This window comes from Panthera uncia (assembly GCF_023721935.1).
Source record: "Panthera uncia isolate 11264 chromosome A1 unlocalized genomic scaffold, Puncia_PCG_1.0 HiC_scaffold_17, whole genome shotgun sequence".
Classification (NCBI taxonomy): domain Eukaryota; kingdom Metazoa; phylum Chordata; class Mammalia; order Carnivora; family Felidae; genus Panthera; species Panthera uncia.
Genome location: NW_026057577.1, coordinates 137,252,227 through 137,269,671, shown reverse-complemented (window position 1 = coordinate 137,269,671; position 17,445 = coordinate 137,252,227).

The following is a 17,445-nucleotide window of genomic DNA, read 5'->3' as shown; positions in this document are numbered from 1 at the left end:
CCACCAAAAAGAAATTTCATATCTGGTGTCAGTCATTACCCTCTCCCCTCTGTAATCTCCAATCCTTAGCAACTATGTCTTTACATTTTGTTTCTATAGATTTGTCGATGTTATATAAACAAAATCTGGAAATTTCATATGAACAGAATTTTATGTCATCTTTTGTGACTGGCTCCCTTCACATAGCATAATTTTGTAGTATCATAAGTATTTCATTTCTTTTTATCGCAAATAATATTACCAGTTGATGAACATTTGAGTTGTTTCTATTTCTTGAAAGTTATGAATAATACTGCAGTGGACCATACTGTACAACTTTTATGACGACATACATTTTTATACCTTTTAAGTAGATATCTAAGAGTGGAATTGCTGATTCATATAGTAGCTACATATGTAACATGCAAATATATTTTTATGAGCGAATTTTCTTTCCATAAAATTATAGAAAAACAAAATCGCTCTCCAAAAAAAATCTGGAAATCATTTTTCTCCAAGAAACCTAGAGAATATTTTCAATCATCCATAGCAATCATAATTTATTTTGGAAATTAAACAAAAATTAAGGAATCACTTCAGAAACTCTGTGTTTCAAATCTAAGATGGTGGCTTCTTCCAAAAACACATTTTTGTCAAAATAGCATTTGTACTTGTTGCAGTTTCTCTAAAAACCTAAATGACAAAAATGATCACAAAAGGTAGTAATTTAGTAATTTTTTGGCTGAGCGGCCCTGAGTCTATTGGCATCCAACAGTGAGGAAAATTATTTATAAACAGCCACATCATACGCTAGACCAAAGTTCTGCATTGCCTCCGACTTTAAAAGTATTGCAAAAGTGTTAGTGTGGCAAAGATTTTACATTGTTGATCAATATTTACCAAACTCAGTGGAAAAGTTAACTTTTTTCCCAATAAAATCAATCTCATTATATCACATACTATTATTTTTGTACATTATTATTGGTTTATTATCTTGAAGTAGTATATAAACCAAACGAGCCTAAAGATTTGTTTTCAATATCCATTAGTTTAAAGGCATTTTAATCTTTAATCTTTTAAGATTGCCAACTTCAGGGGGCGCCTGGGTGGCTCAGTCGGTTAAGCGTCTGACTTCAGCTCAGGTCACGATCTCACGGTCCGTGAGTTCGAGCCCCGCGACGGGCTCTGGGCTGATGGCTCAGAGCCTGGAGCCTGCTTCTGATTCTGTGTCTCCCTCTCTCTCTGCCCCTCCCCCATTCATGCTCTGTCTCTCTCTGTCTCAAAAATAAAAAATAAATGTTAAAAAAAATTAAAATAAATAAAAAAGATTGCCAACTTAAAAATTGCTTTATTTTATAAATAGTGTTTAAATGAGGAATTATAACTGCCCCTTCATCAGATTCCAAAGGAGTGACTGCGAAACCACAAATGAAAGCAACTGGAGGGAGATACTGGTTACCTAATTCTATCCCCTCATTTTTGAGAGATCGAATCTCCCTTTAAAGTTTTCGTTCATTTGTTTGTTTCTTTGTTTGTTTGTTTTTTAGTAGACCAAGTTTACATTAGTAATGGGAATAGAGGAAAAATAATGTTTACTTATTTTCCTTATGCACGAGGCATTATTTGTTACATTAAAATAACTTCATCCTGATTTTCAACAACCTACCATGTTCCACTCATTGTTAATACAGTTTTGCAGATGAGGAAATACTTGTAAGTCGGAAGCTATCTATGTAGCAGAACTGATTCCTGATAGGGTGGAAACTTTATTCCAGTATAATCTAACACCAAAACATGGATGCTTTTTCTGCCACACCAAGACACTTCTCAATCAAATTCATTCATGTATTAAACAAATGCTTTGTCCGGTGGACGCATGGTTTTGTGCTAGGTGCTAAGGTTACACGATGGAATACTGCAGTTTCTTCTCAAGAGAAGATTAAAATCAACTAGGATAGATAGAAGGAATTATTGTGTATAATTACAATAGAAAGTTGTAAATGCTAACTGTAGGCATATATACACGGGAGAGAAGATGTGAATGACCACAATTAGGCTGTGTGGAAAGAAGGTTGAGGAGAATTCTTTTAGTTGAAAGTGATGTGTATTATGAGAGGTATGGATAGGAGACAGACAAACTCGTCTAGAGTTTGCATATGGGACAAAGAACCAGTATGATGCATACAGAATAATAATAGGGAGTCCAGAATCAGGAGGCCATGCATTGGAATGGTATGTGATGCAAAAAAAAAAAAAAAAAAAAAATTAATCTGGAATTAATTTAAAAAAATTAATCTGAACAGCTTAAGCTACATCACAAAGTTTCTTCTAAACTCAGCTGCAAATTATTCACTTTTCCTTAAGACTAGTGAGTGGCAAGGGAGAACAGTAATCTTGTGAAAGGCTATGTATCAGAAATGGGATTTGTTGCAAGAGTTTGAAAATAAAGTAGAATGTGCCCTAATGTTCACATGTTTGTATTTAGATAAGATATATGGCTTATTTTGAATTTCAAAGTTGACTGAAATAAGTCTGAGAATTATGTTTTCCAAATAGAAGAGATAAATTGAGAAGATAGAGGAGAAGGCTCAACATCCTTTCAAATTAAGAAACAAGATGAAAGGCTAAGAAGCCATTAGGAGGCAGCCAGGAAAAAAAAAAAAAAAAACAACATCTAAACAGCAATAATGTGGTTTACCAGGGAGTTGGTGATGACCACCCCAAATGCAGTGCAGAATCAGGCCATTATCATGGAAGCACTTTCCTACAGACGACAACAAGGGCAATGGCGAATCTTCTCATTAAATCATCAAAATACTTTTATCACAAAAAGAATGCTTATTCATCTACATCAAATATCTACAGCTTTTTGTTTTCCAATTGTAATTCAATTAAGTTGATTTGAAAATTTAAACCACACCTCAATTTTTCAGATATTGATTCTGAAAGTAATCATTATTTTTTAAAGTAAACATTTTTTATTTATTTTTAAAGAAGCAATGTCTATTGATTACTAGAGACTTTCTTCAATACTCTCTACCTTCTTTTCATTCATGGTTGATTTACCATATGTGTCTCTTGTCTCTCTTTTTAGTATTTATTTATGTCACATATCTTTATTTCGACCTCCAATGTTATATTCTAACATGTCTAGCCACATTTCTGATTTATCCTTAAAACTAAAGCACCAACGTTTCAATGACTTTAAATAGAAATGTTTACAACAATAAATGTAATGTAGTGACATTTTACAGTATATAGCAGATGCCATATATATTGGTTTTTATGAACATTTAACTTTTATGCTACACATGAATAGCTTACTATTTCCATTTTTCTCAAGACTTTTAATTAATCAAATTTCTCTACTTTTGACTTACAATCCCAATCAGAAATTTTTAATGTGTAATGCACATTAGACAATTAATGGTAATTACAGATATTGGGCTATTTTTTACTTCTCATTTTTTTTTCTTTGTCTTGTTTCCTAACATGAACACATAAAAAAATAAATAAATAAAACCCAAACTCTAGAACAGATATTTTAACCTTAGCTACTTGAGGATGGGGGTTTGAGAATAAATGGATACCTTGAAATTATTTTCTGAATATACACTGCATTCCCTTTGGAAAAGGTTCACACCTTTCGTAATATTTCCAAAGAGGTTTGTGTCCCAGCCCTCTGAGTCTACCTTTAGAAATGTGAGCAGCCATGCTGGGTCATCTACTTATTCATTCATTTATATATTTATTTAGAAAATAATTACTCCAACTATGTTTAAATATCTTAAAATTACAAACTAGTTCACTGCAGATTTCTTTATTTTTCTTTCGGGAAAAAAATGAAGGCTCTTACTTTAGTGAATACTAATTCTTCCAACTTGCTTTTTCTTTCTTTGCTCTCTGTTGGAATCTGGCAATTCTACTTGAACGTCATTGAGATTGCAGCAATTAGCCTTCTTTTACTGCAGAACAGATGTTCTAAGTGTTGGGTTCATTCGACATGGGTTGGGATTGAGATACAACAGCTGTTATAATTTAATTCTGGTTAGGTCAAAAGACTTCATCATTATCAGTTCAAAATACTCTTAAAGTATCATAAAATTGACATGTATTTCCAATTAAATTGATTTTCACTTAGTCATGGTACATTGTAAACTCTATAATTTCTCACCGTCATATATGGTAGCGTGGGCTCTAGTTTGACAAGTCAATATTCAATAGTCAATTTCCATGATTACAATCTGAGGGGCTTTATTTGTATATATAACAATCATTACCATGTTATTTTTATTACAATACTGAGAGGAGCTGATTGAAAACAGCAGGAAAGATATCTTTCTGCATTACTGTCTTATTTCCAGACAATAGACACTCTGAGAACCTTTCTACATAACCAAATTCTCTGAATATTTTCCTGTTAACCATAGGAAAAAAATATATAACATTTCTATAAACCTATAGTGTCTGCCTATCACTCTTGAACTTTCTAAATCAGAAAAGTCAATACTTAATTTTGAACAATACCAGATTCAATTTAAAAAGGCTGTATGATGAGCTTCCACAAATGGTTAATTTCCATTTCAAGCAAAAATCATAGCAACTGCTTTGAAATAGATCATTCCTAACCTAAATAAGTTAATGCAGTGCAATTCAGTGATTAATATTGTTAGAATAATTAAATTGACTTTGCAATTTTCTGGTTATTTCGGTCTTAACCACTGAATCAGATCTAATCTATATTGATGCAATCAATTTGTGACAGGGAGCTATTACTATAGCTAAAGGGACCAATTTGGTATCTTTTAAGAAAGGATTACTTTTACCATTCTACCCAAGTATTAGGTGCGCAGTACCAGATTAGCATACTTGTTTATATAATAGAAATATAAAATTGAAAAATGCGATGATTTTCCCTTCTAGGGGAAGATAGAAAATACAGCTGAGTCAAATATACTATTATCCCATTTGAGTGCATCATTTGAATATCGTTTATTTTGACAGTAACAATAAGGGGCGCTTTGTAAGAAAGCATTACTGCCTTCTATGAAACAGTTGACTACTAAGAATGAGAAGCTTTCCAAGGATGAGAGGTGACGTTGTAACAAGATTATTTGGAAGCATTATAAAATGCATTGCCTCCTGTTTACCTCTCTCCTTCCCACAGGTGATAGTTCTGTCAGGTATATTGTAACATTGGACATTAATTGTTTTAGATGTTAAATAGCTTATAGATACCTTGTGTTCATTTTCTTTCCTAATATTACTGGGATAAGCTATGGGAGCGATTATCTCCTTCAACTTACGAAAACAAGACAAATGGTTAATTCCTGGTTCTCACCTCACTGAGAAATAAGAGGGGGCACTGGTAGGTAGATCAGTAAGTAAATGCAAAACATTCTTCTATATATTCCCTGGAAAAGCCAGGGGTGAGCATACTTAGTTTCAGTCATAACCTGTTACTTGTACTAACTTTCACCAATATCTCTCACCTGCAACCACCATGGCCACGCACATATGCTTGGATTCATGTCTTTTGAGAGTCGCTCTTCCAATATTTGGCGACACCTGAAATCTTCTAGTTTCCATTGATAGCATTACTTTCTCTCTTTGGTTAATTTCTCAAAAAACTTTAAAGCTTTTTATACGTTCAGTCATGCTTGATCAATGTTGAAAATTAAATGTTTTTTGAAATTTTACATTTATGTCCTCTCTCACTCCCACCCCACCCCCCAACACTTTTTTCTTTCTAATTCTGTCCTTACCATCCAGTTGTTCAATCAAGGTGTTGGTAGTTACAGGTCTGCAAGGTGATTTTGCACTCTCAGGTCAGATACCACAGAGGGTCTCTGTAATCTAAAAGCAATCTCTGCTTTTATACTTGATTTTTTCTAAGTTTCTCAAGAACTTTGCTTCTTGCTATCATCTGTATATTTACATATTTCTATATAGAGAGACATATATAGACAACAAAGTTTATCCATTTACTTGGAGGGCGGAGCATGAGTGGGGAGGGGTAAAAAGGCAAAGAGAAAATCCCAAACAGGCTCCGCTCTGTCAGAGCGGTGCTCAATCTCACCAAGCCTGAGATGGTGACCAGAACCAGTATCAAGAGTCAGACATTTAACTGGCTGAGCCACCCAGGGACTGACTTTCTTTCTTTCTTTCTTTCTTTCTTTCTTTCTTTCTTTCTTTCCTTCTTTCTTCCTTTCTTCCTTTCTTTCTTTCTTTCTTTCTTTCTTTCTTTCTTCTTTTTTATCATATATTAAATCAAGTTCTCCCTTCTTAATGTGTGTTGCCTGCCTCCTAGCCAAGAATATAGATTCTTCCTAGGACATTATCATTAAAATAAAAGAATAACAATAATAATTATAATTCTTCCTCTTGATTCTGAGTTATTTTCCATCTTGCCCCTCATTTCTCTCAGCCCCTTCCTAGGCATCTTCTTGAAAGAGTTTCCACCCACATTCTCTCAACTTCTGCCTTTTATTTATCTGTCCACAAATGGCTAGAGGTACTTTCTATCATATATATTTTTCAGTACTTTTTGCCAAATCAGTTGGCAGCAATTCCTCTCATCTGATCTTATCAAATGCTACCACCGTGGTTGATGTGTTCAACCACACTTTCTTCTTGCAGTAATTTCTGTTGGGTTCACTGACATGATGCTTCTCAATTTTCTGCTTACATGTGTGGTTCACCTTACTTTGCCAGACCCTCTCCCCATTTCCACATCTCATCAGTTATAGCTCAGATTTTTGTTTTCCCATCTTTTTACACGCTCTCCTTGGGCAAAGTAAGCATATTGCTTTATTGAATATGATGTGCTGTTTTCTTTTTTTTTAATTTTTTTTAACGTTTATTTATTTTTGAGACAGAGAGAGACAGAGCATGAATGGGGGAGGGTCAGAGAGAGGGAGACACAGAATCGGAAACAGGCTCCAGGCTCTGAGCTGTCAGCACAGAGCCCGACGCGGGGCTTGAACTCACGGACCGCAAGATCATGACCTGAGCCGAAGTCGGATGCTTAACTGACTGAGCCACCCAGGCACCCCTATGTGCTGTTGTCTAAGTTTACCTCTTTTTTCTAGACTTTTCCTTTGAACTTCAGTCCTATTTATCTACCGTACTATGCAGAAATCCTGACTTCTCTACCCAAGCTAGTTCCTCTTTGAACCATCATATATCAGAAAATTATGCCAGAATCCATCCAATCATTCAAGCAAGAAAAGGTAGAGCCATTTTTCACTTTTCTCTCCCGCAGCCATTATATCCAAGCCTCAGTACTTCTTAGATATTAAAAGGTTTTTTTTTTTTTTTATGTATAAATATGTTAACTTTTCCTTATATCCATTGTCACCATCCTGGTCATTCTTTCATACGGGTTATTGCAGTAACCTCCTAATTCGTCCCCTGATGCATACTTTTACATTAGAAATCAGACAATAGTATCCTCAACTTAAATGCATTCCAATGGCATTTAGAATAAAATATGAACTCTACCTTAGGCTCGTAGTGTCTGCCTGATCTTGTCTCATTTATCATTTGCATCTCATCTCAACAGCACACTCTCTAATTCTATTACAACCTATCCAAACTCTCTTAAGTTACTTCTACATTCCCACGTTTTCCTCGTTATTTTACATTTTCTTCTGCCTTCCCTCTGTTTCCTCCCCACCCATTGTTTACTGTTGACCATACTCACTGGTTTTCTATATACAATCCCAGCATAATTACTAAGAGTTCTCCCTTTCCCTCAGCAATGGCCCAGTTTGGATAAATTCTACAGTAAACATGTCTTTGCAAAGCAAACCATTCTAATTTTTCAACTCTAAAAACAAATGTCACTTTAACAGAAATGTTGCATAGCAATCTTTACGAATCATTCCTCAATTTACAGGGTTTTGTCCCTTATCCTGTTTCCTTTCAGCAGATGTATTAATTACCATGTGTTTCACTATCTGACTGTAGAATTATTTTATATACTGCTAGGAAAGCAGCAACTTTTTCCAAACTTTGAAGTAATATTTTTTGTATCACTCATAATTTTCATTTTAAGTTTTCTAAAAGAATGGTTTGAAATTTATTCAATATTTATGACTCTTGTACATATAAAAAATCGTAATTATAAGCAAAATAAATTGGTGTACATATTCCTCAGCCTTTCTTAAATTCACAGCCCAACGTTTTGGTTTCTAATTCACGGTTATTGATGGCCATGTTTTCCATAGAATGCTATTAAGAGAATTGACAAATACAAAGAAAGAAGACATCTCTTATTTTTTCCAAAAAGTACTTTATCATTGTTTGCTGGATTTCACATTAAACCACCGGGACACATTTTGCACATTTTGGTGTTGGCGATTTCTTAATTTCATCAGAGGTGATCAATAATCAGGACTCTTACTCCTTCTTTAAATAATCCTGAATATCGGAGTATAGAAATGTCCATAGGCATGTCTTTCAATATCCACCACCAGCAATAACAGCTAGATGTTCTCTTACATGAGCTTATTCTTTAATGGTACATACCTCTGTCTACACAAAAAAGTACTGCTTCATCATTTCCGCTTCCTATGATCTCAAGCCAATTCCAGTTCTACTCTCTTCCCTGGATCCCTGCATGGATCTCTTGCCCATATTAGTAAGTTGAAGGGAAATCCCTTTTCCTTTATGTTAGTTAATTAACTTAATTACAGTAATTAATGTGAGAGGAACTGTTATGCCTGTGAATTCTTTTCCCTTAAAGACTGAGAAATTTTGTCAGGCAAAACATGACTCTACTAATATAGTGACATATACACTGCCCAACCAAATGTGCCTTTAGGCAAACCATGATAATTACTTTCTATTTCAACGACTAAAAAATGGCTTCCTGGACCATAGCAACAGAAAGGCACTATTAAACAGACAATGGATACTAAGTTCAGAGACAAAGTTCAAAACAAAATTTAAAAAAAATGCATTTTAGGATTAGTAGAATAAAAAAGTATCTTCAGTTGACATTTTTCATTGGCTAATGAGCGTTCCTTCTGGACTGAAAGGTACATGAGGTTTTGTCTATTTTGTTCCACAACCTTGAACAGCAGCCTACGGTAATGTCTGCTGCATATTAACTGTTACCTATACCTTTCTTGAATGAATGTGTAAATCAATTCACATAGTGGAAGACCTCTACAAATTGCTAATGTATTTTACATAGTGAGATTGTCAAAAGCTCTAAAATGAAACCAATTCGATCTTAGGACACCTTTTTCTTAGATAAATGTATTTTTTTTTTAGTGATAAAAATTAGCATACAAACCAAACAGTAAATGGTAAAATTATTCTCTCTTTTGTTCCATGTATTTAATTTTATAATTATATTGAATGGTCAAATATTGTCAAATATTTGACATATTATACATGATGGCCAATTTACATATGTTGTTTTGTATATATATATATATATATATATATATATAATTATAAAATATATTTTGATCATTTAGCTATATTTGACTATAAAATGCACTTGTATAATCATACCTATATAAAATTACATACATATAATTAGATATAAAAACAGATATATAATTTTATTAAATTTCACCATATGTCATTCAGTCATAAATTTGGAAACTTAAGACCTAATCTTTGATGTTATAAAATGGTTTCACCTTACCAAACTGCCACAGAGACACCTCTAAATTCTGTTTTTTAATGTAGCTGTCTTTGCCAACCGGAGGAGTCTAGTTATATCCTACAAAGAAGTGAAAAACAGTTATGAAGACAGTTTTTCTCCAGAAAAGTTTTGTGAATGTTTTGTGATTGCAGTACGTTACTTTCTATTTAAAACCCCGAGAGTTGTAGGCTTTGTTAAAAAAATTGGAAGTTATAATTTTACAACCTATGAGAATTGGTGAATTCGCACATAAAGATGTGTCTTGTTGTGTACTTAATGATACATCTTCTCTCACCTCGCCTAAGAGAAACGGCAGGGTTTTACCCTGACAATGTCACAGCTGTTTTAAATTCCCTTACTTAGACATTTCCCAGCTTTTATAGCTTCTGCAGCTGTCAGAGCAATGACTTTTTCTTTGTTAGGCGAGGAAATGTCTAAACTTATAATTAGACCTCAGTTATGAACTATGTAACTAGTTAATCATAGCTTTCATTAGGGCTTTTTGCATTCCAAAGGGATTTGAATGTAGCCAAGAATGGTGGCATATACCAAACAAAGCCAGCTTGAACTATTTTAGAGTTTGTTTCTAATTTACATAAAAGTGTGCCTCTTTACCATCTGACCCATAATTATCATCTGAACTAATATCTGACGCATTTAAATTATCTAAAATGTTTACATCACCTATACCATCATTGTTCAAGCTTACCACCCTTTTTCAGTTAAGTCATTTTAATTACATCCTTCAGACATGTGTAAGCAAAAAAAATAGTAACAATTTTTAGCCAACTAACCATCAGAACATTGTCGTACTAATTCATTTAATTATAGTAATAAAAACAAAACTACAAAAATCATACATCTTTAATCAAAACTTAATATAATGCTTCTATTGCCTAATCAAAGATAAATCAGTGTTAAATTTCAGGTTATTTTGAGTTAACGAAGCCTAGTCAATGTGTGATTTCTCAATTTTTCGCTTCTTTTCTCTAATGAAACTTCCATGAAACTTTCAACAATACAGTATGGCCTCTTGCCCGTTGTATTTCACTCATTGCAAAAGCTTCACTCATGAATTAAGTCTGAATAATATTTTCCCTATTAGCACTGTTATTTAAAGGTACCCATCTTAAACATGTTCTCAAAAGACACAAAAATAGTTTGGCCATATTTGGTTAAAAGACAGCTCATTAAATGATTTAAAATACACTCGAAATAAATTTTATAGTGTCCTCCAAATAAAAACAAATTAAGTTAAAACACTTGTGGACAACTTGCTGGGGACTCCTAGAATTATCTATCTGGAAGCCCCAAGCTTCTAACTTACAGTGTTACCACTGTCAATTTTAAAAGTAAAATAGCCAGTTATTTTACCGGAGAAATAAGTTTACTCAAGAATAGCAGAGGAATTGCAATTTAGGACATGCAAGGGATGGGAAACCATAGGTAAGCCTTGAGATCAAAGGAGTGGAACTGCTCATTTATATTAAAAAAAAAAAAAAAAAAAAAAAGAAAGAAAGAAAGACAAAAAAGGAGGAGGTTGGTCGGGGCTGCTCTGAATGAAAGTCCCTGGAGGAAAGTTAGAGTTCAGGGTCGTACCTGGTTCTCACTGGCTGAGCTATGGAAATTTGTCTTTTTTAATTTTTTTTTTTTCAACGTTTTTTATTTATTTTTGGGACACAGAGAGAGACAGAGCATGAATGGGGGAGGGGCAGAGAGAGAGGGAGACACAGAATCGGAAACAGGCTCCAGGCTCCGAGCCATCAGCCCAGAGCCTGACGCGGGGCTCGAACTCACGGACCGCGAGATTGTGACCTGGCTGAAGTCGGACGCTTAACCGACTGCGCCACCCAGGCGCCCCGGAAATTTGTCTTGATTGGATTTCTGGCTGAGCAAGAAGAAATGCTTCCTTCTTCCTCCTGGAGTAGTGAAGGAGGATTTTTGCTGTTGGGAATGTAGTGTCTCTTCCTTTAAGGGTCTGCACTTAGTGTGGCTTGATAGGGCATGAGAGCCCCTGCTCTGGCCTCTTGGCTTCACTTTTTGGGGGGTTTCTTTGCTCCACTTTATTTTTTTTAAGTTTACTTATTTATTTTGAGGTGTGGCAGAGAGAGAGGGAGACAGAGAATCCCAAGCAGGCTCCACCATTGTCAGTGCAGAGCCCGGTGAGGGGCTCAGTCTCATGAACTGTGAGATCATGACCTGAGCTGAAGTCAGACGTTTGACCCACTGAGCCACCCAGGCTCCCCATAGCAGGCAGAGTTTTGATCACAAATCTCAGATTGCCTTCAACACACCAAGAAATTCTATGGATAAACTCATGCTTTGAAATTACTTTTAAAAAATGTCCTCTTCTCATGGAATTACTCCTCACTAAGACAAGATCAATTGATTATTTTGTCACCTAAATTACAGATATTATAGTAACAATCAGAAAAAGCCAACCCCTTCGATCTTTATTCTACAAGTATACCAACACAAGAGCATTCTTATAGCTCAATATCTTCTACTGCTTTGTTCCTGTTACATTAAAACAATGGCTGGAAACTTTAGCCCGTGGGCCAAAAATGACCCCACTGCTTACTTTAGTAGGTAGAGCATTATTGCAGCACAGAAATGCCCAGTGTTTTACCTGTTGATGTCTGCTTTCCAGATAAAAAGGTAAAGTTGACTAGTTTTAACAAAGACTGTTCCTCAAAGCCTAAAATATTTAGACTTTACAAAAAAAAAAAAAAAAAAAAAGTTTACCAAATCTGCACTAAAAGCAAATAACAGTTCTCATCTAATGCTGAACTTGAAGATGTTACCTTTGGACTTCATCTTCTTCAGTCTTCTCAAGAACATTTTTAAATAAAAATACATTTGTTTTATTTTATATTCAGACTTTTTCTTCAGATCTTCTCCTATCCTCAAATATCCTTTTAACTCTCCTCAAATATCTCTTATTTAGAAAAGCAACAACAATCATCAAGCAACTAACCCTTACCTATATACCCCCCATACTTATCTTGATTATCTCCTCTCCTTTAAAATTTTTTTTTTGATGTTTATTTATTTTTGAGAAAGAGAGAGAGAGAGAGAGAGAGAGCACAAGCAGGGGAGGGGGAGAGAGAGAGGGAGACACAGAATCCAAAGCAGGTTCCAGGCTCTGAGCTGTCAGCACAGAGCCCAATGAGGGACTTGAACCCATGAACCATAAGATTGGGACCTGAGCTGAAGTCAGACATTTAACTGACTGAGCCACCCAGGCTCCACAATCTCCTCTCCTATTAAGCCAAAAATAGTTCAATTTTTTTTTTTTTTTTTTATGACAGAAAGCCATGTTATCATTACTCACTTATTCCTCTGCTCAGTTCAATTTGGGTCTGATTTCCAAATTCCATCAAAACATTTGATGTGAAGTTCATCAGTAACCTCCATCACCTATGAAATGGTTCCCAAACTTATCTAGTCATCAGAACCATGTGGAGGGCTTGGAGAAATACAGAATGCCAAATGAAGCTTACAGAAATAAATTGGTAAATGGCTGGCTGCCAAACAGAATTTTTCCATCAGGTGAGGATGTGGAACAGAGGAGTGAGGACGAGTCTTTTTACGGGGCAGAATTTATTTTGCATGTCTAGAGACAGTTATTTGCAAGTGCATCTGTTATCTAAACTTAATATAACAGCAAAGTGGCTCAAAGACAAAGAAAGCACAGAATCTTTATTGAACTAAAATCACAGTCAGACAACTCAGAGGAATGTGTTCTAAACAATGCATAGTTTATCAATGAATCACAAATGTTTCCCATTAGCTTTTATATCCAAATGTTTAAAACAGTTTTTATTTATTTTTTAATAAATATGGTATATGGTATCTTAGAATGACTATTTGATTAATGCCACTGTCTTTGATCTCCATACAATGTTAAATTTTATGAGAGCAAGAATTCGATATATTTTGCTTATCTCTCCGTCCTCAGCACAATGTTAACATAGTACCTTAACTATAATAGGTGCTCATAAATAATATTTAAATAAACAATAGCCATATTCAGAGTTAATTAAAATAGTTGAATGCAAATTCATAGATTAATAGATAACATTAATTCTATCATGCTCATGACAACATAAATATAAGGATGGTAAAATAGCATTAATGTCTAAGACCATAAGTTTTAGAGTTAGACATAGGTTCAGTCTGAATCTGCCATTTATCTATACACACATACATTAAATATTTAATTATCAATTAAATGATTTTATATTTAACTATTTCAACTATATGAGCAGAAGATTAAAAATGAAACAATATCCTATATTCTCCAATATTTGACTTCACTGTAACGCCCAGTTTCTGGTTTCTAAATTGGAAATCTGATTTAGAGTTGCAATTTATAAACTGGAATTTCCTTTTCATGCATTTACTAATAAAACTGTCAATCAGAAAATATAACAAAATGAGTCTGAAAAAACAATAAGCTTGTATAAAATTTTAATAATTAAAACAAAATATTTGATATCAGAAATATGAAGGAAAAACAACCTCTTTGAAAACACAATAAAAATAAAACATAATTGAATCAAGATAATTAAAGAAACTATAGAAAGTTATAAGGATGAGAGTATGGTTAAAAGGACATTGGTCAGATAATAGTTTTCTGGACTTCCTCAAAATTAACTGAAATATATTCTTCTTTCTTTCTGGGCAGAGATATGCTGTGATTAGTTCTCTATGTTTCATAACAAATTACCTCAAACTTTACAGCTTCAAAGCATCCCCATTTATTTTCTCATAGTTATTATGGGTTAGAAATCCAGGCATAACTTAGCTAGGGTCTCACAAGGCTGCTCTGAATATGTTAGCCATAATGACATTTCCATTTGAAAGATCTACTGGGGAATGATTCTCTTTCCTGTTCTCATGGTCGTGGGCAGCATTCAGTAGCTTGTGGTTGTAACATTCATGGCAGCTTGCTTTTTCAAAGATAGTAAGAGAAGATATAGAGAGATAGATGATAGATAGATTAGGTAGAAGCTACCTAATCGAGGAAATTTGGTGAAATTGTGCAAAGATATAAACTCATTTATATCTATAGCTATGTCCGAATATATAAACTTCTTTGAAAGGGAGATTTGTTAATTTGTTCATTGTTTCTTCACTAAGCATCTGCAAACAGAACCTGAAGGGGTAATTGAGAAGAGGGGTTTTCATTAATAAACTTGCTTCCATATTTGGGAGAATCATTTGAATGTCACTGAATAAGTTTAGGACAGAGTTATGACAAGAAAATAAGTGGCAGGGCAATGAAAGGAGACAGGGAGATGTTGAAATATTAGGCCATTACTTCAGTTAACAGTCAGTAGAAGAAAACAAAAAAAATATATATATATATAGATATGAATATATAGAAAGGAAAAAAATGAAAAGAGACATATGGCAGGAATATTGTTCAAATACTTTAAATAATAAGAGTTGTTGATGGTCAAATAACTGTTAACAAACATAATTTTCCTCTAAATGTCAACAAAGTGTTTGAGGTTTGTGCGTGTGTGTGCATGTGTGTGTGTGTGTGCGTGTGCAGAAAAAGAAAAGCAAAATTAAGCTTCAATTCTAGACCATGGCAGTGTGTGATATGGATACCACGTTTGGGATTGTTGGTGATCCATAATGGGTCAAATATATGGTCAGTACAGTGACTGTATGATTCAACTAATCTGGGATGATTTTGGTCCCAGCTAGGCTTGTTATTGCTTTTGGGTAGATTTTCTGGTAGCTGGTGGACCATGCTTATTCCTGGCTGATAACTCAACCCTTTTCTCATGTTTTGAATATCCCTCAGCTGGCTGGTCTGGACTTGTTCTCAGAGTGAAGGCATAGGAGTAGAGTAGAGAATAAAAGTGGGCAATGACCATTGAGACCTAGGCTAAGAACTGTCACAGAGTAACTTCTCCCATATTCACTTGGTCCAAGTAAGTGAATCCAAGCTGTTAAGAAATACACCCTCCTCTTCATGACAGGAACTGCAAAGTTATATTTTACTTTTTTTAATGTTTATTTATTTTTGAGAGAGGGAGAGAGAGAGAGAGAGACAGAACATGAGTGGGGGAGTGCCAGAAAGAGAGGGAGACACAGAATCCGAAGCAGGCTCCAGGCTCTGAGCTGTCAGCACAGAGCCCGACACAGGGCTCAAACTCATGAACCGTGAGATCATGACCCGAGCCGAAGTTGGATGCTTAACTGATTGAGCCACCCAGGCGCCCTGAAAAGTTATATTTTAAAGGGTGTGGAAATAATAGCACCACTTCAAACAACAGATACAACCTGGATTAGGTACTGCATCTGTCATTATTACCTTTACTAATAGAGAAATTTGTGTCTCCTTTTGGGCCTCCTATTGGTGGATCAACGGAGCTCACTTAGGCATTCATTGACAGAAGGTTAGTAGCTTCAAATTATTTGTGGTTAAAAGTATTAACGTCAAAGAAATGTTCAAATGCTATAAATCAGGGTTTTTCTGTTTGTTTTATTTTGTTTTCTGGATATCTGATTGTTAACTATTTAACAGTAAACTGCTGGGTCACCCCTTGCCAAACACCTAAAATACATGGAATGGTATTTGGGATATGGAAGACAAGAAAAAATGAAATTGAGTTTTGACAACTAGGAGATTCGCATTAGGAAATTAAAAAAAATGGTAACACGGAAGCATCTGAAGCCTCTGGATATTGGTGAAGTGATTTCAAAACCTGAAAATAATAGCGTGTAGTCACTATTATTGGTTATTAGATAGAGATGATTACAGGCACGAGTTGGCTAGTTTTTGTGCAAAAATTGAAGGAAATAGTTTCCAGACATGAAAGATCTTATGAGACTGGAATTAGTGCCTGTCTTGCTCCATTAAAGAGAATGAGATAAGATTGAAAAATTTTAAAGGAACAAAGATCCTGTAAAACTTTTCAATCTAAAACAGTGACTTAGCTTTGCGCCTCCTAGTTGTCATAAGAGTGAAGTCTAAGCACTTTGTCATAATGTGCAATACTTTTCGTGTTAGGTTTCTTGCTTTCTTCTCTGGGCATGTTTTTCCCTTTACCTTAACTTCAGTTATACCAGACTGCTCTGAGTGAAGTAATTATTTATCATTTCCGAAGCTTTGCACTAATAATCTTTCCCTTTAGAATGTTACCCTTCCAAGCCCCACACTGGTAACACACAGTGATTCTGAGGTCTACGCTGTATGTCTTCTCCAAGATTATTTTCGGACCATCCATGCATGATGTTAAAAAGGAGATGACGAGCTCAAAATCAAGTCAGTTGTGCTAAGTCCCACATCAGCAAAGCGAGACTTTATGCTTAACCTAATTACAGTTTTATCCTTTCCAGGAATCTTTAACCAGTCACCCTGGAATTACCCATTCAACACTAGGAAGTAATCCCTTGATGGATGCTTCCATTCCCCTTGGGAAAATGACCTTGCCTCGAACAATTGATTTTTTGCTAATCATTTCTTTTTCCGCTCCTTTCTGCCTTTAAAAACCTTTCCTTTCTACAGCTTTGGCACAGCTCTTTTTTATTTGCTGGGTGGAATGCTGCCTGATTTATGAATCATTTAATAATGACAATTATTCTCTATAAGTAGTAGTAATTGAGTTGACACTGTGAATCTTCCACAGCTGATAACAATTCCATTGGAAATCTGATTCCATAAAGTTAAGCAATGTTGGCTATGATTTTCATATAAAATCCTTGCATTACCCAGCTGCTACTTTATTTAAATTGTATAATTTGTTTCATAATGAGGTTTTTTTTTTTTTTCATTTTCC